The sequence below is a fragment of the Podarcis cretensis genome (genome assembly GCF_951804945.1).
Source record: "Podarcis cretensis genome assembly, chromosome: 5".
Taxonomy (NCBI): domain Eukaryota; kingdom Metazoa; phylum Chordata; class Lepidosauria; order Squamata; family Lacertidae; genus Podarcis; species Podarcis cretensis.
This window is the reverse complement of record NC_137174.1, coordinates 28,470,637-28,495,299: the sequence shown is the minus strand read 5'-3', so window position 1 is coordinate 28,495,299 and position 24,663 is coordinate 28,470,637. Positions and strand designations below refer to the sequence as shown.

The 24,663-nt window shown below is 42.1% G+C and overlaps 1 long non-coding RNA gene across 3 annotated transcripts in view; it reads right to left on the bottom strand.

Annotated features, from left to right (window-relative positions):
• Positions 1–24,663, bottom strand: part of LOC307215942 — a 576,636-nt gene that overhangs the window by 534,241 nt on the left and 17,732 nt on the right. Inside the window, exon 1 of one of the 3 annotated variants that reach the window (XR_013838753.1) lies at positions 3,426–3,654. The exons of the other annotated variants lie outside the window; for them this stretch is intronic. This is a non-coding gene — a long non-coding RNA (uncharacterized lncRNA). Of the gene's footprint in view, positions 1–3,425; positions 3,655–24,663 lie in introns of those variants that run through there. 3 annotated transcript variants of the gene reach the window in all.

The window sequence follows — 24,663 nt, the reverse complement described above, 5'->3', positions numbered from 1 at the left end:
CATGGGGCCCCTTGTGTAAATAACGTATATAAAGCAGACATTCTGAGGGAACTTCTATTCCTCCTCACCACTATGAGCTGAATAAAGAGCATGAAATCCACTCTCGACTCTGAGTATATTTCAGGAACACAATCACTTCATTTGCACTGATCATACATGTTTCATGCATGCTTTCCCCAGATAAAATAAAGGGGCAGGGTGAACACGAGCGACATAGAAAGAAATTTCCATACTTATCCACTATTAAACTAGAATAATTTTTAAAAGTGGCTAAATTTGTTCTGATTAGGTTTACTCCAACCATTTTGTAGTTACCTCTTTTAATTATTTTGGGTTACCAGGGATTACTTGCAGATGTTCCTGAAATACACCCGTGTTTAAACCAACAACCTTCATTCAGCATTTTGATAACTACAACAGTCCCCCCCCCCAAAAAAAATGGGCTCAGAAATAGAAATAGCAAAACCCAACCCAAGTAAATGTGTTAATACATATACTAGTTAATTCAACTGACAGAATAATATTTTTAATATCTGTAGTGCATTTTCCATTAGCTGTGCTTTTAAACCAATGGGCACATTATTTATACTAATTGGAAAATGGCTTTAAGCAACAAAGCTGGGCAGGATAGCATTCAACAAGAGGCAGAAAATGTACTCTGCCATCAAAGCATATCGTGATGCCCTAATTATCTAGGGAAAGGTGTGCAATTTTGCATCACAAAAGTTCAAAAGGTAAAAGAAAATGCTTATTCTTTCCTTAGGATAGGATGGGCACTAACTCCAAACCCCTTGCAGAAGCCCAGAGCATTGCTGTCTGGCACAAGCCTTTGGGAATGAACGTTGAATTACTTTTAAACCAAAGTAATCCTTTGCAGAAATTGTTCTACCCATTTCAGAGAGACAGCCCTACCAGCCAGTAGAGTGAGGCAGCCAGTTCAGGCAGCTGATGTTGGGTCTCATAAAAATGTAGCCAACTGCTAGTTATTTAATTTATGATTATTGCATTTTTACTGCCGGGGAAGAGGGAGAGGTGTTTGTGGTATTTTCAGCCTCAGATGCATCTCTTAAGCTGGCCTTGCTAATAGCCAAAGAAAGGCAATTTAATTCCAGCAGACTTCAAATGAGTCCATTAATGTGTCCTAAGACCCAGCTCCTCCTAGCCACATGCTAATGGTTGCAGGAAAGGGAAATGCAGAGACAGAATAACGGAGTAGCAGAGAAAGCCCCACTTTCTCCTCAATGCAGACACAGTTCATTCTGTAGAGACAATGCCAGCCAGGGCTACTGAGAGCTGGCACTGGGCCTGGAGCGAGATGCCCGATTGTGGGGTGGGGGTGGGGGCTCCTTAAATCTTCCTACAAACCTATTACTACTTCCTTTAAATGAGTTTTAAAGCAACTTAAGATTTAGCATAGGGTGAGAATGATTGAAAATAAATGAAACACATTTGCCACAATACTATAGTTTTTTTTAAAAAATATAACACTGGTCACAAATCCAAGTGAAAATAAACTTCACATTTTTAGTACTACTGCATTACTAAACTTCTGAATTTGTAGTGTCCATACATTTGCATGAAAACACAGTGTCTGTGACTAATCATCAGTCTAACTGCCTTTAAACCCAGTGGAATTAAATGATGCAAACTTACTCCAATGGGAAGAAACTATTACAAGGCACATTTTCCATTACTAGATGTCTTTTAAGAAGAGTGCATTAATGAGATTAGCCCCTATTAGTATTAGTCAGACATGGGTCATAAGCTCTTTTGTTTGGTTTAACCTCCCTCTGCCCCCAATGTGGATGAGATTTATTCCCAGGCAGCCAATAATTAAAAATAAAAACTAGCATCACATGAGCATGGGATAACAAATTTTGAACATGTTACGAATACCGCAACAAGACCATGCCATAGTCAAAGGCATGTTGAATGCAGAACATAGCTTTTTGTATTTGTAGTGCATGACGCAATTCTAGAAAACAGATTTAATTAAGAGGAAAACTGAAAAGATTGAAGGGGAAAAACTGTTCTCAACTTCAATAACACTATTGAAAAATAATTATTTTTGAAAGTGCTTATCTGTTGAAAAACTGGCATGAAACCAGGATCTTGATTGCCGTGAGCAATTTTATAACTGCCTTTTGTAGATAAGTTTAACAATGAGAAATTAATGTCAGACACGTAATAAGCCTCATCTCTGTACTGGATTTCTTTGCTAGAAAGAAAAAAGAAAAATGCTGGTAAAAAGAATGTGCTAGTTGGAATTTAACAGCTGTAGAGAAAAGGTCTACGCCAGATGTTTGAACTTTGTCACTATTTAAGTTCTCAATATTGTGTGTGTCCCCCCCTTCAAATTAACATACAGTAGTTCTTTCCATCAAATCTGTTACTAAAAGGCCTTATGACTTGTTTCCATGCGGTAGCTTCCACTAACTGCCTGAAGAGCCTGAAGAGCCAATATACACACAGAATGTATGAGATAATTTCATCCATGTTGGCAAGTCTCTGGCTCCTGGTATAGGAAGGATGAGCCTCTTCTCACCAATTAGCTCTCCATCTGGTTACTGTGCAAATTTCTTTCTCCCTTCCCTTTTACCTCTATACTTGTTCCTATAAGGCATTTGGGGACGCGGGTGGCGCTGTGAGTAAAACCTCAGTGCCTAGGACTTGCCGATCGTATGGTCGGAGGTTTGAATCCCCACGGCGGGGTGAGCTCCCGTCGTTCGGTCCCAGCTCCTGCCCACCTAGCAGTTCAAAAGCACCCCTAAGTGCAAGTAGATAAATAGGTACCGCTTTATAGTGGGAAGGTAAACGGTGTTTCCGTGTGCGGCACTGGTGCTGGCTCGCCAGTTGCAGCTTCGTCACACTGGCCACGTGACCAGGAAGTGTCTTCAGACAGCGCCAGCTCCCGGCCTCTTGAGCGAGATGAGCGCGCAACCCTAGAGTCGGTCACGACTGGCCCGTACGGGCAGGGGTAGCTTTATGCTAAAGGGACACCTGTTCAGGAAAGCAGGAAGCACAACTGCAGACTGTTAAAATGCTGGGTGGGAAATAACCTCTCTTCTCTGGCCCTCAAGCCTTTTAGTAGATGAGAAATCAGGATATGGTGATGATTTTTTTTAAAAAAAAAATCCAAAAACTGTGCCGTCTCTCTTTTGTTTGAAGTAGACATTTATTTTGATGCCATTGTAGTAAGAGGCACCACGAGTAACAACTAATAGCCCTGGGTGCAGCTACACATCCCCATTAAGTATCAAAAAGATACTGGCCAGGCCTTGTGTATTGCCCTCCACTGCCATACAAGGAGTGGGCTCACCAGTTTTCGTCCTGTGAAGAAATCCTGTTCATTTGAATTCAGTGCTAATGGATATTGTGTGCATTTTGACATTTGTATTGTAATGTACATTGGAAATTCTGCTCACCTTTTCCCAGTGGGTGGCATTGCGACCAGGTGGCCGGTCACAAAAGCTTACTGGCCTAAGGGGTGGTGAAACTCCACCTCTCCCCTGTGTCATGCCAGTTGCGTCATTGTTGCTGGGTTTCTTCCCTTGTGGGATAGCCCCAGCCAATCAGCTTTCACTCCATCACCGAATCATATTTGATGTGGGATGTTTTCTGTCTGACATGGTGATCGTTGGTTTAACTGTCATCTGGGGCCTTAACTGGCAGGTGCGACTTAGAATTCTCAGAAAGCAAAAGGACAGAAGTACTATATGCATATTCCAAGCGGCGAGTGGCAGTTTAGAATTCAGTTAGACAATGGGATTGGCTGTGACTGGAATAGAGGTCCGAGAAGAAGTGAATCTATGGCCAAGTGCCGGTCAGCAGGGGATTGGTTGGTTAGAGTTGGAGCTACTCATATTTGGTGTTCATGGAGTCAGAAGAAGAGGATTGGGGAAGAAGATAGAGGACCCGAGAGGCAAGTGGAGTGGCTTGGTGGCCAAAGACTTGTTGGGTATAGCTGAATCACTTGGCTTAGGCTGAGGAGAAAAGGGGAAAACCTGTCTGCAGAAGAGAGAAGATGCTTGGAACGTTGGTCTCTACTGACTGGTAGGACTACCAGAGGGAAGAGTTCCACAGCAACACAAACCTGCACTTCACTAGGTTAGTAAAGGGTTTGGAAAAGAGGCTTCCAGCAGAGCCCTCTGTTATTCTATTGGTGAGACTTAACTGGAGTGGACATAATAAATCATCAATTTGCCTAAGGGGCTTTAATAGTCTAATGAATTGCTTCCTTAAAGCTGTCTTGGTATATCATGGATAGCTGAATAAATGCTGTTGGCATTTAAAGTGACAGTAACAAATTAACAATGCATACACTCGTTTAAAAATGCTGTACTGTTTTAAAGTAATCAGATAAGCTTGTGCACTTCTTATTCTTGTAATAAATAAATGTAAATACTTTTGTATCTGACTAGCTTTGTCCCATGCTTGTAACTCACGTGGCCTGTTCCTGGCAAGTTAAGAATTAAGAGGGAATATGTAAGACTGAACAATGGCAATGGCACATGTTTAGGAGAACCATTGGTGGGAGGTTGGGTTTTGTCATTATAGAGTTAGTAAGGAAATATCCCCTTCTTTCTACATCTCTTTTGATAAATCTGCAGCCTCTTTAAAATGAGCACTGATCACGTCCATAGAGGTTTTCCTGTTGACCCCAACAGTGTCATGATTTCAGAGGCTTTTTTACCTTCCCACAGTCACTGAATGCTCCAGAACAGAACTCCATTTAAAGTAATGATTGTGAAAGAGACACATTCCATAAATTCCCTGGACTGTTCAACACAAGGAGCTTCTTTTTTTAGCTCTGCCTTTCAAGGGGAAGATGGAGTGTTAGCTGGATTGTTAATCACTCCAAGCCACGAATACCCAGGATGCATTAAAATGAGCACTTCATTGTGCATCCTCTGTTCTGAAGCATTTGAATACTTTCCAATTTGCATATGTAGCTAGAATTCGGCCCTCTAATAGCTTTCTTCCTTTTATGCACAGTCCTGTTCCAGCATTCTTTCCTATGGCAAAGCCTGCTGCAATTGTCAACTTCAGGAAAGAGCAATTGAATTTACAGGATCCTGCTCCAACTACTCAATTGTTCATTCAATATTTTCTCCTTGTCCTGATTTTTTAAAATGTGCTGCCAGCCAGTGGTGGTAAATGCTGGGGGTAGAGGGCAGGAAGAGGCTGGAACGGTACTCAGCCCCTACTAGTAGAGGAAATACAGTGGTACCGCGCGTTACGAACTTAATTCATTCCGGAGGTCCGTTCTTAACCTGAAACCGTTCTTAACCTGAGGTACCACTTTAGCTAATGGGGCATCCCGCTGCCGCCACACTGCTGCCACGCAATTTCTGTTCTCATCCTGGGACAAAGTTATTAACCCAAGGTACTACCTCCAAGTGAAAGCTGGACCATAAAGAAGGCTGATCGCTGAAGTATTGATGCTTTTGAATTATGGTGCTGGAGGAGACTCTTGAGAGTCCCATGGACTGCAAGAAAATCAAACGCATCCATTCTTAAGGAAATCAGCCCTGAGTGCTCACTGGAAGGACAGATCATGAAGCTGAGGCTCCAATACTTTGGCCACCTCATGAGAAGAGAAGACTCCCTGGAAAAGACCCTGATGTTGGGAAAGATGGAGGGCACAAGGAGAAGGGGACGACAGAGGACGAGATGGTTGGATAGTGTTGTCGAAGCGACCAGCATGAGTTTGACCAAACTGCGGGAGGAGGTGGAAGACAGAAGTGCCTGGCATGCTCTAGTCCATGGGGTCACAAAGAGTCGGACACGACTAAACGACTAAACAACAACACTACCTTCAGGTTAGAGGAGTTTGTAACCCAAAGTGTTTTCAACCCGAGGTGTTTGTAACCCAAGGTACCACTGCAGTCTTTACAGGGCGCCTCCCCTCAGTTGCCAAACAGAAGCAAGTGAGTCTGTCTGTCTGTCTGTCTGTCTGTCTCTCTCTCTCTCTCTCTCTCTCACACACACACACACAGTGACATGCTGACTCATTTTGATAGTCCTCAGTAATTAGGCCTGTAGATTAATTAGGCACCCACTCACCCCTTTAATTTCTTCTGTTCCCTTTCTAAGTGATTAGTTAGTCAGCTATTTGCATTAATAGCCTGAAAAACTTCTGCAAAAACACATTCCTGCAACAACTTTTAAAGTCCTCCAAACCAGGTAGGGAGGTGTCTACATTTAATAATAATAATAATAATAATAATAATAATAATAATAATAATAATATTTTATTTATACCCCGCCCTCCCCAGCCAAGGCCGGGCTCAGAGCGGCTTACAAGCAATAATAAAAACAAGATGAATGATTACAAACTTAAAAACAAAAATAAAATACAACATTAAAATAATGGAACATTAAAATGTAGCCTCATCGCAGGAGGAGAAGGAAAAGAGAGAAAGAAGAGAGAGAGAGAGAGACAGACAGACAGAGAGAGAGGGAATCAAATTGGCTGCAAGCCAAAGGCCAGGCGGAACAACTCTGTCTTACAGGCCCTGCGGAAAGAAATCAGATCCTGCAGGGCCCTGGTCTCATGAGTTCCACCAGGCCAGAGCCAGAGTTGAAAAGGCCCTGGCTCTGGTCGAAGCCAATCTAACTTCCTTAGGGCCCGGGACCACTAGGGTGTTGTTATTTATGGACCTTGAGGCTCTCCGTGGGGCATACCAGGAGAGGCGGTCCCGTAGGTACGAGGGTCCTAGGCCGTGAAGGGCTTTAAAGGTCAAAAGCAGCACCTTAAATCTGACCCTGTACTCCACCGGGAGCCAGTGCAGCTTGAAAAGCACTGGGTGAATATGCTCCCATGGCAGAGACCCCGTGAGGAGCCTCGCTGCAGCATTCTGCACCCGCTGGAGGAATGCATAAGAAATAGAATGATGTTTTCCATACAAAAATATCTGGAAGTGTACCTGCAATTCTAGCTCAGAGAAAAGTGCCTTAGCTGAGCTCTCAGAAGTTTGGGAACCACTCATTTAATAATTTGGACCTTGGTGCTACTTTTGTCAAAGCTTGGGTACCACTGAGACACAGCATTGAGTCTTGCCATGAGTTTGCTGTTTGATTACTGTGAATGGGTCAATCACTATGCTTCATTGCCTTAAAAGAGTCGCCTGGTTAGAGTCTGAGATTGGACAAAAGAACCTGAATGTTTCTTTAATGGCTTTGGATTATTTACTGAATGGGTAAGATGAGTGACAGGCAAATGGATGTGTAACCAACAATAGTTAGCAGAACTATTGCACAGAAAGACCTGATTTCCCTGCAGGTGAAGCCTCTTTCTGGGGTTCTGATGTGGAGTAGCAAATCTGCTACCTTGCAGAAGTCCCAGATTGTCCCTACATATGCTCCACTTACATACCTGTGCATTTTGATTATAAGCCTAAAGACAGGAATTGTCTTATTATTGTTGCTGTTTAGGGAAGCAGGCAACACATAACAGTATTTTTAAATAAATGAACAAATCACAGTTTAAAACCAGAATCCCCAACTGCAGTCAAATAACAATAACCTTTACCAAAACAAATGACAGGCAACAAGAGAGCAATGCTTGGGTCCATCACTTCACAATTAGCCTTTAAAAAACAGCCAAGGACTCAGACATTGTGCTGCAAATCAGCTGATAGGCATCTGGCCGGGCAAGTTATGCTTGCCAGCACATAATTGGGTAAAGAGCGAGAAGTGACTTTGCATTTATAGCTGGTGAATGAGGTGGTTCACCAGGGAGAAGAGGAGCTGGGAGGGGGGAGGGCAATCACAGTGGTTCAGGGTAGGGGAAGGGATGGTATAGGAGATGGGGCAGGCCAAGTAGGGGGCATATACTGCCAATCCTGGCCAAACTGCACTGGCTGCCAATTAGTTCTAGGCCTAATTCAAAGTGTTGGTTTTGACCTATAAAGCCTTAAAGAAGCTCAGGACTGCAATACCTCAAGGACCGCCTCTCCCCACATGAACCGACCGGGACACTGCAATAGTCATCTGAAGCCCTTCTTCCTGTGTCTCCTCCATGAGAGGTCTAGAGGGCAGCAACATGAGAACGGGCACCAGGAAAAAAAAACTCTCTTCTCCCAGGCCTTTGATTAATTAAAGAATTAATGGAGTTAAGTTGTGGGTGAACATATCAGACAACACAGCGATTCTTCAAACAACTCTTGTTTATTCACAGGCCAGAATAGAACTGAACTGAAGGGTTCAGCCAGCCTGCTTATATAGAGCTCCACTAGAACACAACAGTAACCACTTTCTGTAACTATCCAATCACTGAATGTCACTTTCAATCCCTTATTTGCATATGTGGACCTGAGTGAAAACTATCTACAGTATCCCCCTGCTGGCCCAGGGTGAGAACTTCAGTACATAACAAATGGCATTTTAAACTTTGAAGGGTATTGTTTTTGTTTGTTACAGTGTTATATATTTTTGTGTTTTTATATTGTAAACAACCCTGTGATATTGTGATGAAGGGCAATAAATAAGTTTAACAAGTAAACAACATACTGGCCAGACTCTCAAAAGGCAACAAGAGGAGAAGCAATGGTCCTTGCTACCAACCTGATAAAAAAGGTGACTTCTCCAATGGGCAGACTTGGGGAAAGATTAGCAGGAGGATTTTAAGCCTCTGGAAACTAATACTGATATACTCACAGGCAAAGTTGAAGTAGCTAACTCAGGCTCAGAGGCTTTGGAGAGGGGTTAAAAATGCATGGTAAAAGCATATAAAGACTGATGATCTCAAGTACCACAGCTACAGATGAACATTTCCATCTGAAAGACTTGGCTTAAGGTCAGAATTACCAGTAATTGGATTTTTGCTTAACTGGTGAGCTTAATTGTTTCCAAACATCACCACAGGACCAACATACATTAGCATACTCACAGAAGCCTTGGGCACAAGCCGAACAATGATTCTTTTCCTTGGGACATAATTATAGCATTCCACCAAAAGATACCTCGAGAAAAGCCTTTTGGGCAAAGGAGGCAATTGGAATGTGAGAGAAGAGCTATTTTATTTCTACCTCTTAGTGTGGAAAGGAGAAAAATGTGATGGCCTGCTAATGTGTCCTAGAAGCAGGAATTAAATACAAGCGAGTCTTTCCCTTTGCACTGCTAGTGGAGGTGAATGATATGCAACACAGAGCTAACAGACACAAACCTGCAGCTCATAGCCTTACGTTACTTGACATACCAAGTTGCATGGCAAAAAGGATCCAGGAGAGTCTATGGGAATGGCAGAACGGAAGAGAGTGCCATCTACCAAATATTTGCAGCACAATCCTACTTTGTATGAGAGGATTAATTCAGGATCTGGTTTGCAAAGATTCATGTATTCTTCCCTGACTAAAGAAAGGGTAACCGACTGACCTAATATAAAGGTTTATTTCCCTATGTTGTAATGAGTGGCATCAGAACAACCAGCCAAAACGTTAGGAGTCTGGGAGATGCTACAAAAAGAGCCTCTGAACAGGTTAGGAAATATAAACCACTGGCAGCATTTCTTCAGGAAACCCATCACACCAATATCCAAGATAAGTTACATAAATATTACTATTTTGGTTTGCATTATACTGCAATTGGTACTTCCACATGGGGACATGTGGCAATTATTTTAGCCAATATGTCCTCCTTTCAATGTTCAAATATAAAAATGGATCCTGATGGATGGTAGGTCTGAGTAGCAGGTACTTATGGGAATAAGCAATTTACTCTGGCTTCAGTGTATTTACCCCAGTGCAAAACAACATACTTTTATGGCTAGGACACTGAAAAAGCTATCAATAGTGAAAAAAGAAAAAAGAAATTGTAATTATTTCAAAATGCAGTTCACTTATACGTAGTATATATCATTCATGAATTGGTGCTGGATAAATTGTATTATGCTTCTTGGTTTTTATGATTTCCCCCCTTTCCCCTTTATTCTTAATAAAAAATATTTTGTAAGAATGAAAAACACCTAAGGATGGGATAGCTAAATTATATGCAAGTTACAAACACACTCTCATTAGCAGATCACTAACTAATCAGATTTAAAAAAAGAAATGTTTCTCCTGATTTTAAATGGTGGGTCACTTTGCAACCTTTCAATTTACCTGCTTAAAAACAGAAACTATTTAAGATACAACGGAAAATAATAAATTCCATTGGTGTCAGTTGTTGATGATGGCTTTGCCTAAGAGTATTTATATCACCCTCCAAACCATAAGAAAATAGATAACCACTTAGGAGAAACAAGAAAATCGATTTCATTATCGGGTGGATTAATTTTAGGAGCAACAACCAGTCTCCCAACACAAGATATGTCTATTGTCCCACACTGCAACTTCAATCTGTTAATAAGATAAAGAAACATAGCTTTACTGTCAACATTATGAATAAAGATGTAATGCAAAACACAGGTGAACACAGCCACAACCCACACCCAGTTAAGCCAGTGCTTTTCTAAGCTAATTTAGGAAGCTCCCACTTTGAAGTAGAGAGAAATATAAACTGTATCAATGCACATGCTGATTAAACCTTATTTTGAATCTTCCTCTCCACTTCTTAATGCATCTGAAAGTGGTTATTAGTACTTCATTAATATACCATTTTTGGCACTGCTCTGAATATGTTACAGTTAACCAAACATTCCTAATGGTTCAATGAAGTGCACTGGATTTGGAGGTAAAGCTATTGTTTTGCCTGTGCTGCTTTAAGATATGCTTAACGGGGTTGCAAGAGTGCATGCCCTGATTTTGAAAATGCCTTCAACAGCAGAGAAACCAGGTCATGAGGCAGTTTTCTGCATCTGCTTTATCGTTCATTTGCCAAATCTTGCTTCCAGATGCAGGAAGACATAATCTTATTTTGAGGTGGAACCATTTTCCTTCCAGGTATGTACCAATGTACTCCCTTTCGCTTTTAGGCAGAATAATGGGATAGTTATGGAATTATGCACAGATAAAGCAGGCTGCAAATCAAATTAAACCCATACATGTTTACTCAGAAGTAAGCTCCACCAAGTTCAACAGAAGGTAATGTAGATAGGATGACCTCAGTATGAGTTTATTGGTGCAAGTATTGTAGCTTAAATAGAATACATTAAGTGCCATCCTAACCCCAGATCCATCCACAGCAGGGAGAACAGGGCTGCAGCAGATGGTGTAGTAGTGGGGCGGAGGTGCTTACCAGACCTCCTGGCAGGTGAGTTGATGCTGCTTACCAGGAGGAAGAGGCGCCCAGTGGTGAGGTCAGTGTGGTGCAAGTACAGCAGCAGAGCCAGTCTGGTATTCCTGCTGGTTCATTTGCACTATGAAGCCCTCTCTGCTTCCTCCCATCTTTCTCTCCTGGTAAACAGCAGCAAGACCTGCTAGGAAGTAGATAAACACCTCCTTCCCACCCTGTCAGGCTTCCTCAAACTCGGCCCTACAGATGTTTTTGGCCTACAACTCCCATGATCCCTAGCTAGCAGGACTAGTGGTCAGGGATGATGGGAACTGTAGCCTCAAAACAGCTGGATTGCCGAGGTTGAGGAAGCCTGCACCATGTCATCTGCTACTGCCTACCACTAGGAAGGCCCCTCCTGCACTCACTCATCAGAGCTGCAAGCTACCACCAGCAGTTCTCCCAAAGTACTGCAAACAAATCCCCTGTGGGGCCCAATCCTCAAGCACCTATCTGCATCGGACTAGAGCTGGCACAGCAAAAAGAAACAGCATCACCCCTTGCATGCCTGTGGCTGTGAGCAGCAGGGCTTAGGAAGCAATTATTGTTCCACCAATTCATTCCTAGAGCATGCTTTAGGATTGCTGTTATTTTGAGCATAAGCACAGCTCAATTAAAATTAGGAATTATTCAAGAGCGGGATTGGGCCGGGAGGAGAGCAGAGACTGTTGTAAATTCAAATACATAATAAAACAAGTCTACATTATTTTTTCAGTGATCTAGGTCAGCACCATGCAGAGACTATTTTTCATTCATGCAGCACTCTTAAATCAACTTTGAATATGTATTGAGCAAATGTCCCTGTAGGTTGAAATTAGCATTTTTGAGCTTGTTTCTTTGCAGAGAAGACAGATTGTTGAAACTTGTAACATTTGAAAAATTATTCATCTTCCTCACCATTTATCAACTGAAGCAAATCGCTAGTATTGACTAAAATTGATAATTTCCGCAAATATAATTTTATTATTGTTTAGGGAAAGTATTTTTCTAGTTGTACTAGATCAGAATAAATGAAATGCCTCAGACACAAATATTAATGAATAAGCAGTGCCACAAACACTGCATATCTTTGTACAATAGTATGCAAGTCCCCTCGCAAATCACTGATGCTGCTCATTTTCTTGCCTTCACAAGAGAAGGCTGCAGAAGGCAAGTTGAAAATAGGGGTGAAAATCCCTCAGGCTGCTGCTCCCTGAATTTGTATTGACCTTCAAGGCATCAGGGTGTTTACAGAGCAATCCTAATGAGAGACCAGGGAGGAGCAATATGGCAGAGCTTCCATCACATCCCAGGCCCTGCTGGCTTGTGCAGGTGCAATTGCCAGGTCCCAAGGCTGGCACAGTAGATAGGCTCACCCCTACATGAAACTGGATCCAGCAGATCCAAAGCTACCAGTGCACCACCGTCCTCTGAAATGCTCCATCTGGGGACAAAGAGAATTGCCAGCGTAAGATTTCTGTCCACTAGGTTAAAGCTGGAGTCTCCAGCTGGCCAGCAAAGAGGCAACTCCATACCACTAGAGATCTCTCCCATTTCCACCTCCAACAATCAGATTGGAAAGAGTGATAGGATACGTACAAACTGTCCACGAGCTCTATCCACACAGTCAGGTTCTTCTGCATGCATGTATACATGCATACAATTTTCTGTGTGTTTAGGCTGTTTCAGACAATCCTCCAAATTTATGAGTTCTGTGAGTGTGAACCTACTCTCCCTTCTATGTAAGACAAATTATGAACAGTGCTAACCAAGTCTCAACTCACTCACTGTGCAAAGTTCTGGCTCAGCCCTAGTTAACAGATCTCGATAGGGGAACATGCAGTGGAGTCAGTCACAATAAAAGGACACTATATGTTAATTAAATTGTTTAATTTCTATGCCTCTTTTCCGCCATACTGTGTGGATAGCCACAGGGCAGCTCACATAGCTGAAGACAAAGATTACAAAAACACTAAGATGAGCTAAACAAAACACACAGATTGGCTGTAGGACCAAAATTCAGCCTTTCCTTAACACTTCGGAGCTCATTCCTCAAATAATAATTCACCCACCAAAGCAAACCTCATCCCACCATGGCCAGAATCCTGCACAAAGCTACATGCATCCCACTGTTTTCCATACAATTTATGGATGTACAACTCTGCGGAATCTCAACCTTGGTCCATTCTCAAGGACTATCTCTTCTCGTCATTTATCTAGCTTATTCGTCTTTGTGTCCAAAAGACAACTGAGAAGTACTGAACATTTGGCCCATGGCAAATCCCAATTTTGATGGTCTAACTTATTTTCTGAATAGTTTACTATATGAAATAAATGAGGCTTGTAATTGTAGCTCTCCTTTAGCAGCTCACACTGGCAAGAGTTGTGTAACCTCCATTGGCTTTCTCATTTTTAGATCAATCACTTCCAAATGACCTTTTAGCATATCCATGTTTACAATTTTTGGTTAATGATAATGGACAGTGTCACAAATTATTTTGTTGAAACTAAAACAGCAAGGTTAAAACATGCTTTCTAAAGGCACTTGTATTCATTATGCAAATAAAACAACACATTAATACAAGAACTTTGCCATAATATGAATTGACTTTGGTGTTTAGTCACTTTGACCTCATTAATTAAAAAGAGTAGAAACAAAAATCTAGGTTATTGAGAGAGCGAGAGAAAAGGCAGATGCTGCAAACAAGTTAATCACACCTTTCCAATAAATATTTATCTCAAATATTTTTTGCACATTTGATTCGTTTTCTTCGTTATTTGGAAACAAAAGGCAACACTTCATAGAGATTTCTGTCCATATGGTGGGATATTCTTAACAATTTCCAGTGTTTCTTGTATAATTTTAAGCCTGCCATTTCACAGTGTACATTGGGATGCTTTAATATATCAAACAGGTGCAGATTATCTGAGAAAAGCCAACATTCAGCATGAGTATATGAGGGTCTTATCAACCCCAACCTCTTTATTAACTTTGGCATTTCTCCTGACCAAATGATAGCATTTTGGGGGAAGTGGCCCGCTAAAGCCAAAAAGCTAAGCTTTCAGGCTTTGTTTTCATTTTGTAAATTGGTATGGATTAATCTACATCTATTGAAATCAAGCCATCCAGATACTCCGATATGTGCTAGCCAGCCCCCACCGCTAAATCTGTGATCAAGCTGAAACATTCCCAAAATGCTTTTGATCAACATTACAACTGGATTTGGCAGTTATCAGCCCTAGACTGTGTCTCAGTAATGGAGCTCAGCTCAGATCTTCTGCTTATGTATCTGACAGGCCCACCTCCCCTGTAACATTTCTGCCCAAATTTAAAGAGTCAAGTAGAACTTGCAGCACATGTACAAATAAGAGCAGCCATTTTGCCACTGCTTCCCCAAACACAGTTACACAATTCTAATGCCTTGAAAGCTGCAGTAAGACAGAGGTAGATCTGAGAAGAGTTGGTTTCTTAGCCTTGATCTAATTCCTTATTGGATAATGAGTAGGTTGATAAGTCATTATGCTGCCCCTTAGTCTTGCAAGTTACATTACTGTACCACTTACATGCTCAGTTCTTCTAGGGATGGATTGTGATGTGCTTGCCTGTGTTCTTGCTAAAAAGCTCTTTGAGCCAGAATACTGGATTGATTGTCCTGTCCGTCCATGTCCCCCCCCCCATACTTTCCTAAGTTTGCCTGCTCAGTAAAAAAAAGAAGTCGTTGGAGCACCTGATTGCTTTATGCTTTTGTCCATACATCTGTTATAACAGGGGAGGGGATTTTTATCTTCTCCATCCAATAAAGTTTATAGTACCTCTAGGCATACTGGTGGGGTGGGAGGGATTTATTACATAATTCTGCTGGCTATAATACATTGAGTGCCCTATGGAGCTGTGGAAAACCATCTAAAACCTTGATAAAACTATGTGGATGACATACTAAGCCACAGAAATAGTACTGTCCCTATACTATAATTCCAGTTAGGTTCTACAGTGTAGACAAGATAGAGGGCCTTCTCTGTGGATGTATAACTCTTAACAACATATGAGAACTTTTGCAATATGCCTCATAATGTAGCTGCACTGAATAAATGTAAACCATTTGGCAATTGTGACTAATTTTCATTAGGTCCTCACTGACTGTGTGATATTGTGGAAGAGTGCAAAATTGCTACCCTCAGTGGTAACCTCACAAACTAATTAGTACAATATGTTTTTTGTGATAGCTGCCCTTCAAGACATTGCAAAAACTGCAGCTGATGTAGAATGTCATTGCATGCCTTCTGTTTGGCGCTGGGCATGTGGAGCATATTATATCTATTCCAGATTCCAGCTGACTTCTAAGCATGATTCAATGTGCCAGATATAATGAATAGTCCTTCATTCCTAGGTTGAGTATATGTTAAAGAGTTTCTTTTTAACTGTATGCCATTCTCCATCCATTTAGATTTTCAGATGAAGTTCTGCTCTAAATGTCACCTTATGGGAAAATTTACCAGTGACTTCCTGGAACACAACCCTTTCAGTGGAGGCACCAGAGTTTTGGATTTCATTCCCAAGGTTATCAGGCTCAGCTTTTGCCACATCAGAGAGAGGGAGAAAAATATTGGAAGAGAAGCAAGACAAAAAGAACATGCAATCTAATCTCCCTTGTTGCTCAGATCAGACAACTCTGATCTGGAAGCTTATTGTAGGAGTCAGGAATGACACCACTTGACAGTCAAGAGGAACATCTGTTCAAGTTGCTTCCTTGCAGGTCTGGATTAGTTACACTGTAGCTCCCTTGTTTGGTAAGATCTAGTGGTACTACCAAACTGCAAGCCTGCCTGCCAGACTTCCCTCTACCTCCAAGATTAAGACCCTCCTGAAGCTGCTTTTCTTTAACACTAGAAGGATCAATAGGCAGCAACATTTGGTGCCTGGTTGAGAGAAGGAGTGTGTCCTCCGAGGTCTTGTGGACTGTATTGCAATGCACTAGGCTGGGAAATAAGGTGTCCCCAATCCCCAAAAGCCACTGCAATTTCAGGAGCTGATGGGAAAACAATATTTTCTATACAGCCTTTGGCAACCATAAACCCTCAGAATTTGCTTTGATTTTTGTTTATTTAATTTCTAAACCACTTAATGTATTAGAAATATCTCTAAGGGGTACAATGAAATCTGAAGCAACAACAGACAACTTAAACCAAATACAGTGGTATCTTGGCTGTCAAATGGCTTGGCTTCCGAACAAATCGGCTCCCAAACGCCACAAACCCAGAAGTGAGTTTGCGAATGTTTTTGGGAAGCTGAACACCCAATGCGGCTTCTGCGGCTTCCAACTGAGTGCAGGAAGCTCCTGCAGCCAATAGGAAGCCGCGTCTTGGTTTTGGAATGGTTCCAGGAGTCAATCGGACTCCCGGAACAGATAAAGTTTGACAACTAAGGTACCACTGTATTACAAAAATACAGTTACATATAAAAAATGTTATATCAATAAGAAATTACTAATATATATAAACCAATAGCAATTTATTTTCCTTCTGACATTTTATAATCTTATATGGTAGACTTCTTTTCGTTTTATTTGGGCTTCTAACCCACTATGGCTGTTGTCTTAATGACGTATACCACTTTGCATGCCACTTTAGCAGGAAAGGTGCTGTAGAAAATTAAAAAATAAACAGAACATGAAACATCCGCTCTATGCGATTCTCCTTTTTACAAGTGTGAACAATGTATGCCCTTGATAGATTATTCTTTCACAAATCAATCCTTTCAGAGGTTTATTAACTTGTACTTCCTCATATGATTTACTTAGCTGAAATCAACGCAATAACAGGCTCTGCTATTATGGAGACGCAGAAGGTTAAAAGCTCCTGTGCAAGAATGAAGGTATTGAAGACTTGTAGTTTAATGGATGGTTAACTGAATAGTGAGTGATCATTAACAAAGAAAGCGTGGCAGGTGATTATGGATACTTTAGTGAATAAAAACCAGCCAAGGCCAAACTATTCAACCAGAAACAAAGGCAAAAGAAGCTCACTTCCATTAGTCTGGGTGGCAGCCTGTCATGCACATGTTCAGTTGGCCCGATTAGTATTCTGGCTCATGAAGTACCGTATATTTCGCTCTATAACACGCACCTGACCATAACACACACATCGTTTTTAGAGGAGGAAAACAAGGGAAAAAACATTCTGAATGAAACAGTGGATGTATCATTTTTGTGCTTCATGCTGTGGCCACAGACATGTGATCTGATGATGAATTTGGGGTGACCCAATGCAAAAATCCTGAGAATCCCTGTGGATCCATGCTTTGTAACCACGTATTTGCACCATTGCAGCCCCAGGCAACAGTGGGTGCGTGATTTTTTTTTGTGCAGGCTGTAGCCATGGACATGCTATGTGCTCTGATGGTGAATTTGGGCTGACCCAATGCAAAGATCCTGAGGATCCATGTGGATCCATGCTTTTTAACCACATTTTTGCACCACTGCAGCTCCAGGCAACAGTTGGTGCGTGATTTTTGGGGGGCAGGCTGTAGCCATGGACATGCTATGTGCTCTGATGGTGAATTTGGGCTGACCCAATGCAAAGATCCTGAGGATCCATGTGGATCTATGTTTTGTAACCACGTTTTTGCACCATTGCAGCCCCAGGCAACAGTTGGTGCGTGATTTGGGGGGGGGCAGGCTGTAGCCATGGACATGCTATGTGCTCTGATGGTGAATTTGGGCTGACCCAATGCAAAGATCCTGAGGATCCATGTAGATCCATGCTTTTTAACCACGTTTTTGCACCATTGCAGCCCCAGGCAACAGTTGGTGCGTGATTTTTGGGGGGCAGGCTGTAGCCATGGACATGCTATGTGCTCTGATGGTGAATTTGGGCTGACCCAATGCAAAGATCCTGAGGATCCAAGTAGATCCATGCTTTTTAACCACATTTTAAGTGGGGAGGGAAGGAAAAACACAGAAGGGACAAGGAGCAGAAGAGGGGTGTGCAGAGAAGCAGCTGGCTAATAATGCAGGAGAGGGATATAACGGGAGGGAGGAAAGGAAGGCAAAAGTTTTCCCTCACCTACCCACCCAAGCCAGCCAGCTCTCGCGCTCGCTCTCTCTCTCTCTCCGTCCTGCATGTTTTCACTCTGCTTTCCCCTCTGCTTGCCTGGAGGGGAGGGGCTTTCCCTGCTCTTTGTTCCGTTTGAGCAAACACAGCAAGGAAACAGTGGGTGGGCAGTAAGACCCTGAGGCAGAATGCAGGAAAGCAGCCGCTTCCTCTTCCTCCATTTGGCTCCAGGGACCACACATTCGCTCAATAACACGCACAGACATTTCCCCTTCCTTTTTAGGAGAAAAAATCTGCGTGTTATAGAGAGAAAAATACGGTATCTTCTTCAAATTTGAATGACAAATTTGCCTTTTCAATCAGGCTCATTGCCTTTAGGTTTATGAACTTGAAACCCACCCACCCCCACTCCCAGATTTTCTATGCAAAGACTAGCTTGCTGTTTTCCGGGAAATCTGGAATAAATGTTCAAAGGCAAAACGTTTCCTTAGGTGCCCGTCTCATCCTGACTTTCAAGGACACTCATGGGTGATGTTGTCTTTTGAAAATCTTCCTGGTTGCTTATTATTGTGCAATCACACAGCCTAGCCACTTTTTCTTTCTTGCTCTGCAAGGTAACTAGGAGGAAATCTTAAGAAACAGAGAGGGAGGAGAAAGAGATTGCATAGAGGCAGTGCACATTTTTAACAACAACAACCAAAGGCACGATGGCAAGGTCTTATATGGCTGAAGCAATGGGAATAAACAAAAACAGTGCCTCAAGGAAAGCAGATGAGAGACATGCATTAGGATAGTTGGCTTATGAAAGGCAAAAAACAAAACAAGTCAGATGAATGGGGCAAAACTGCATCTTTTGTAGACTACGACTACTTCCTCCTTTAATAGACTACAGCTTTAGATGACAAAATTAACATTGCAGCATCCTGTCTGCACAGGTTGGGTATCTGTCAAGTTGGCAGCCTTTGAATCTGCAGGCAGATTCTAAACCTGGGACTTGAGGGGGGCATTCTGCATATGCTGCACTATCCAGTTCAGCACAAAGGACAGCAGCAAATAAAGCCAAGGAGCTTCTAAATACAGTAATGTCAAGCCACAGCAGCAGCCATAAGGGACTCCCAGAGAACCTCTGGATAAAGACTTCCAGGTCAGGTTTGCTCACTGATGTGGGTAATGAGGAATCTGAGAAACATTGATATTTCTGAGAAACAGCTATCCTCGAAACACACTGGGAATAAATCTTTTCTATGCAAATATCTCTTTGGCTGGCTCTCTCTCTCTCTCTCTCTCTCTCTATATATATATATATATATATATAATCTTTTACAGTTGTTACGTTGGATTCCCCTTGTTGCCTTTGCAGCTGCCTTATAAGCCAACCCTATAAACCTGGTGAAAGCAAAAACGCTTAATGGGCCCTCCTATAAAATGCCAGGCCTGCTGAAGCAGCACTCATAAATACTCCACTGCCACTGCGATTTATTATCTCATGTGAGCAAGCTTATTTTCAGTTGATGCTGGGATAAGGAAGGGGTTGTCCTTTTGCAAAACATGCCAGGACTGTAAGAATCACCACAGATTTCCTTCACTTGTACAGCCCTGAACATCGTCTACTTCCTTTAAACTGTAAGACATGGTTAAAGAAAATCACCCTGTAGCAGACAAATGGGAATGTGGGATTTCACTCCTAAAGTATTCCCAAGGGAAGCCCTGCCACAAGGCAAAGTGAGTTTGCTCTCGCATACCTGACCAGTGCCAATCCACATGAGCTGCAGTGATAAAAGACAAGAGAGGCTTGGAATTATATGAAAACTCACATGCAATCCTAACCAAACAGCAAAGGATTATGTTGACTCAGGATTAGGTTTAATCAGTGCTCATCAGTGGAAGCTTGTTAACATTTCCATGGTGAAAGCTTTATTTCAAAGTCAACATGATGCTGCATTAATTCTCTTTGCATTTAAATAAATGCTCTTTAAAATGATACACCTTGCTTCTAAATTCCTCCTGTTCTACTGGGATTAGAACATTGTAAATATACAGCACATCCAAGTTTGCACATATTCATTTCAGATACACAGCCCTCTACAAGTTCTCAAAATGTTTGAAATGTCGTCCGCCCTCCCCACGCCTATTTTTTAAAAAAGTTTTCACATCCGCTAATGAGCAAACAACGTGTTACCCAGCAGCTGCATTTAATGAAGCCCTGGCAATCCATTTTCAGGAGTGGGTAATTTGCCTCAGAGAAGAAACAGCTTAGTATTTCCTTTGAAAGTTGCCCCTTCACATTGCTTTGACCCTTACTAGAGTTAAGGACATTACGGAAACACAGTCCTGGAATCCCACAGGGGTAAAGGCAGCTGGGAGAATGTGACTGGAAGGGGAAAGGTTAAGCACCCCTACCACTCCTCTATTCTTGAGGCACTGTGAGGGAGGAAATACACTGGGGAGGTTTGTTATACATGACTGCAGTGTAGCTTTCTGCTTGTTGCTATTGCCACTTCCACAGCTGCTTTTGAAATTTCTGTACTCCTCATTTCCCCCATTAGTCAAAAAATGCATTCCTAACAGCTCTGTTATAAAATTAGTTTCTACAGTGGCTGCTGAAAAGCTTCTTTGCCAAGCTCTTAGATCATCACAGCTCCAATCTGTACCACAGGTGTTCTATGCTGTTCCATCTGCAGGGAAACTCTGGATCCAGCCCAATGGGACTTCAGCTAGATCAAGTCCAGCCCAAGACATTTTGCTGCCTGAGGCAAAGGGCAAGATGATGCTCCCATTTCATGTACAGAAGCTGAACTGACAGCATTCAACACTAGTGACAGGATCGCATCCTCCATCACACATAAAGGGAGTAAGATGCTACACAGAATGTATGGCAGGCCACATGGCAGAGAGAGCTCTATCTTCCAATACAAGGGACCAGCCAGAGGCCTTGGGAAGGACAGCCAGGTGGCTGCTGCGATTGCTGCCAACACATAGCACCTGACACCTGACGCAGTTGCTTCAAGTTTGTCTAATGTTGGGACCAGTCCTGGGCTAGAATATGACTGTTGGTGCTAATGGAACTTTCATTAATGTAACCATAGTAAAACCTAAACATAGGCTTGAAACATGAAAATCCTGCATTGCAGGGAGTTGGACTAGATGACCTTCTAACCTTCTAACTCTATGATTCTACATCAAGATTCTTGAAATGGGAGTTGGGATATGTTCAAACAATATATCATGTAGGAAAACTGTGCAAGTGCTTGAAAATAGAATTGATGTAAAGTTTAAAGATGATGTGAGAATGGCTACTGAAATACAGTCATACCTCAGGTTGAAGTAGCTTTGGGATAAGTATTTTCAGGTTGCGCGCTGTGGCGACCCGGAAGTAATGGAGTGCATTACTTCCGGGTTTCTCCGCTCGCGCATGCGCAGACGGTGAAAATGACGTCACACGCATGTGTGGAAGCAGAGAATTGCAACCCGCGCATGCGTAGATGCGTGGACGTGGGTTGCGTTCACTTCTGGATGCAAACAGGGCTCCGGAACGGATCCCGTTCGCATCCAGAGGTACCACTGTAAATACTACTTGTGGTTTAATCTTAACACCACCTGGGAGTATGCCCCATTGAATTCAATAGTACTTAGTTCTCCATAGTACAATCCTAACCATCCAGCTAAGCAACTGGTGTGATGGTATATCTTACTGAGAAGGAAGATGAATGAAAAGAAACTCATTGCTAATTTTACCATTCTTCATCCATTAATGAGAGAAGAAAGTGCATTAGGAAATTAGCAAAATGTAGAGAAAAATTCAGTGACATTCTCACATTCTCGTTGAGTGTGTGTGGAGTGTTTGTGTGCTGACTTTAATGTTTATCTTGGCAAGGTTTCTGTGTCCTTCCTTCCTTCCATTCTATAAGTTGCCTTTTCAGTGGTCCACACTTCCTGACCATCTCATGATGCCCTGCCCCAGTTTGCTTTCCTGTAGGTGCAAGAAGCCAGGGAACGTACGTGCAGTGTGCCTGACAGCTGTTCATTGTTAGATTTTACAATAAAGTCCTTTTATTTTTTAAGACATTTAAGAGGAAAAGGAAGGGCTTTGCTTTTTCAAAAGGTCACTGAGCACAGTATTCTCAAGTGCTGAGTAGGCAGCTTCACTGACTTCGCACACTTCAATTAAAGCAAACTTGAAGATGTTGTGAGGTAACTCCTCCCACAGAGGTTTTTCAGATCAGGCAGCCCTGCAGAGCACTGGAGAAATATTTCATAAGAAGGAAAAAAACACACCACCCTTGGTCACACTGCAACACCCAGCCAACCTCAACCACATACATTTTATAAATTCTAAAATGCCCTGTGAATGAAGTAGAAAAACAGGAGCCTCTTTTGCAGAGGAATAACATTTTCAAGAAATTAGTTGGCAGATTTTGGCACGGCACTAGAAGATATAAATCACTGAATAGCATTATTGTCCTGTTATGATACCTGCTGAAGGAATTATTCACCAAATGAGCCCTCTTGTGCCAAAAGGTATTTGGCAATTGCCATATTCACCTAGCCAGAATTATGAAATATGGTTCTAATCAACAGACCAAGGCAGCCCATGGTTTCCTCCTTCAGGCAGTCATTATATATGGCGAGGAAAGAAATCAGAATGCTTCCTAATGCCTGTCCCCTTGATTAATCTTTAATTAACCGTTGATTACTGCTTAATACATTTTAATTTATATTCCTTGATTCCTTCTTTCATTTTCCTGGAAAGGCAAAACCACTACTGAGAAAAACTTTGGCTTTCATCTCCCTCTCTTTTTCATCATGTAGATGCCCTTTGGTTAAAGCAGTTTTTCAAAAGACACGCATTCTATACAGATGTAAGAGTTTTCCCCTAGGTGGTATACTTTCATCACTCACAAAAACTCAAAATGAGTGGGCTAGATTCTGTACCACCAGCCTAGGTCCAGTCCCCCAACCTCTTATTTTTGACTTCAGTATCACCCCAGTTTTAGCAGTGGTGGCATCTATGGCAACAACAACAACAACAATACAGAAGCTGAAATTGAGCATACTCGAGGCCTGTGTTCTTGGGAGTGATTCCAAGATGGATGTGAGATTAAAAGTTGTGTAAGAGAGACCAAGAGATAAAACCACCTCTTTTTAATCTTGCTGATGTAGCCTGCATTGATTATACAAGTCACATGTCACTGCCTGGCACAGTTCCGAGGGCAAATGACCCCATTCTTCCGGAACCCCCACCCTGAACTGAGGATATTAGCAAAAGAAAGGAGTGCTTTGATCTGCTCCATTGTTACTGGACACTCAGGAAAGATCATAACAGATTGGATTGCTCCTTCCTGTTTCTGATATGCTGTGATCAGAAGGGGACTTTCTCCGCTTGTCAGTTCAGTCATCTGAGGAGCAAGAATGGCAGAATCACCCTGCTCTCAGTTGATCTGCATGGATCAGATGCGGGGCGGAGGCTGTGTGGGTGTGACAGTGTGTGCATCATGTTGTGTTCTGTATATGTGAACCTGTGACCTGTGTGTGTTATTGTTCATACAGTAATAATTGTATGTGTGGTGCATGCATGCACAAGTGTGTGTGTGTGTGTGTGTGTGTGTGAGAGAGAGAGAGAGAGAGAGAGAGAGAGAGAGAGAGAGAGAGAGAGAGAGAGAGAAGTGGCTATAAGCACTATGGGCCTCACCTGCCAGTCACTGGCATGCAGTCCCAAGAAAAATGTCCAAGGATGAATGAGGCCTTGGGCCAAAAGGTGAGCCATTCCTGCTGTAAAGGGTAACACAGATCAATAAAGCTCTTCTATAGCCACAGTCATATTTCTCTAGCAGTATATGTATATCTTGCTTTGATGGGTGTACATTTTTGGAGAGAGATAAATGTAAAGTAAATGGGAAATGTGAAGGCAAAACTGAAGTACTGGCCACCTTTCTCATTTATATGGACTCGTTTGAAGATTCTGGATAATCTTTTTACAAACCTTTTTCAGAATAAGCCCCTACATATTGGGGTGGGTTGTGTGTGTGTGTGTGTGTGTGTGTGTGTGTGTGTGTCTGACTTTTATTTTTTGGTTCTCAAAAAGCAAATGCAGTACTTCTTAGCTATTATTTCAATTATTATTATTTTTTAAAGGGTCAGGTATTGAGCCCTGTGCAATAAGGCAACACTATAATGCTTACTCGAAATTGGCAAAATATTGCCGTTCAAATTGCAGACAATCACAAGAATAATCATGCACCAGGCCACTATACAATAAAATATAGAACTCTGTAGTCTGATGACAGGATGATGAACAGCTAGCCATATACAAGAGTTATATACTCAGAAAGCCAAGTCACTTGAATTTAAGTTGAGGCAGTAGTCATTTGAGCATAAGTACTGAGTAAGCGGGACGCAGGTGGCGCTGTGGGTTAAAGCCTC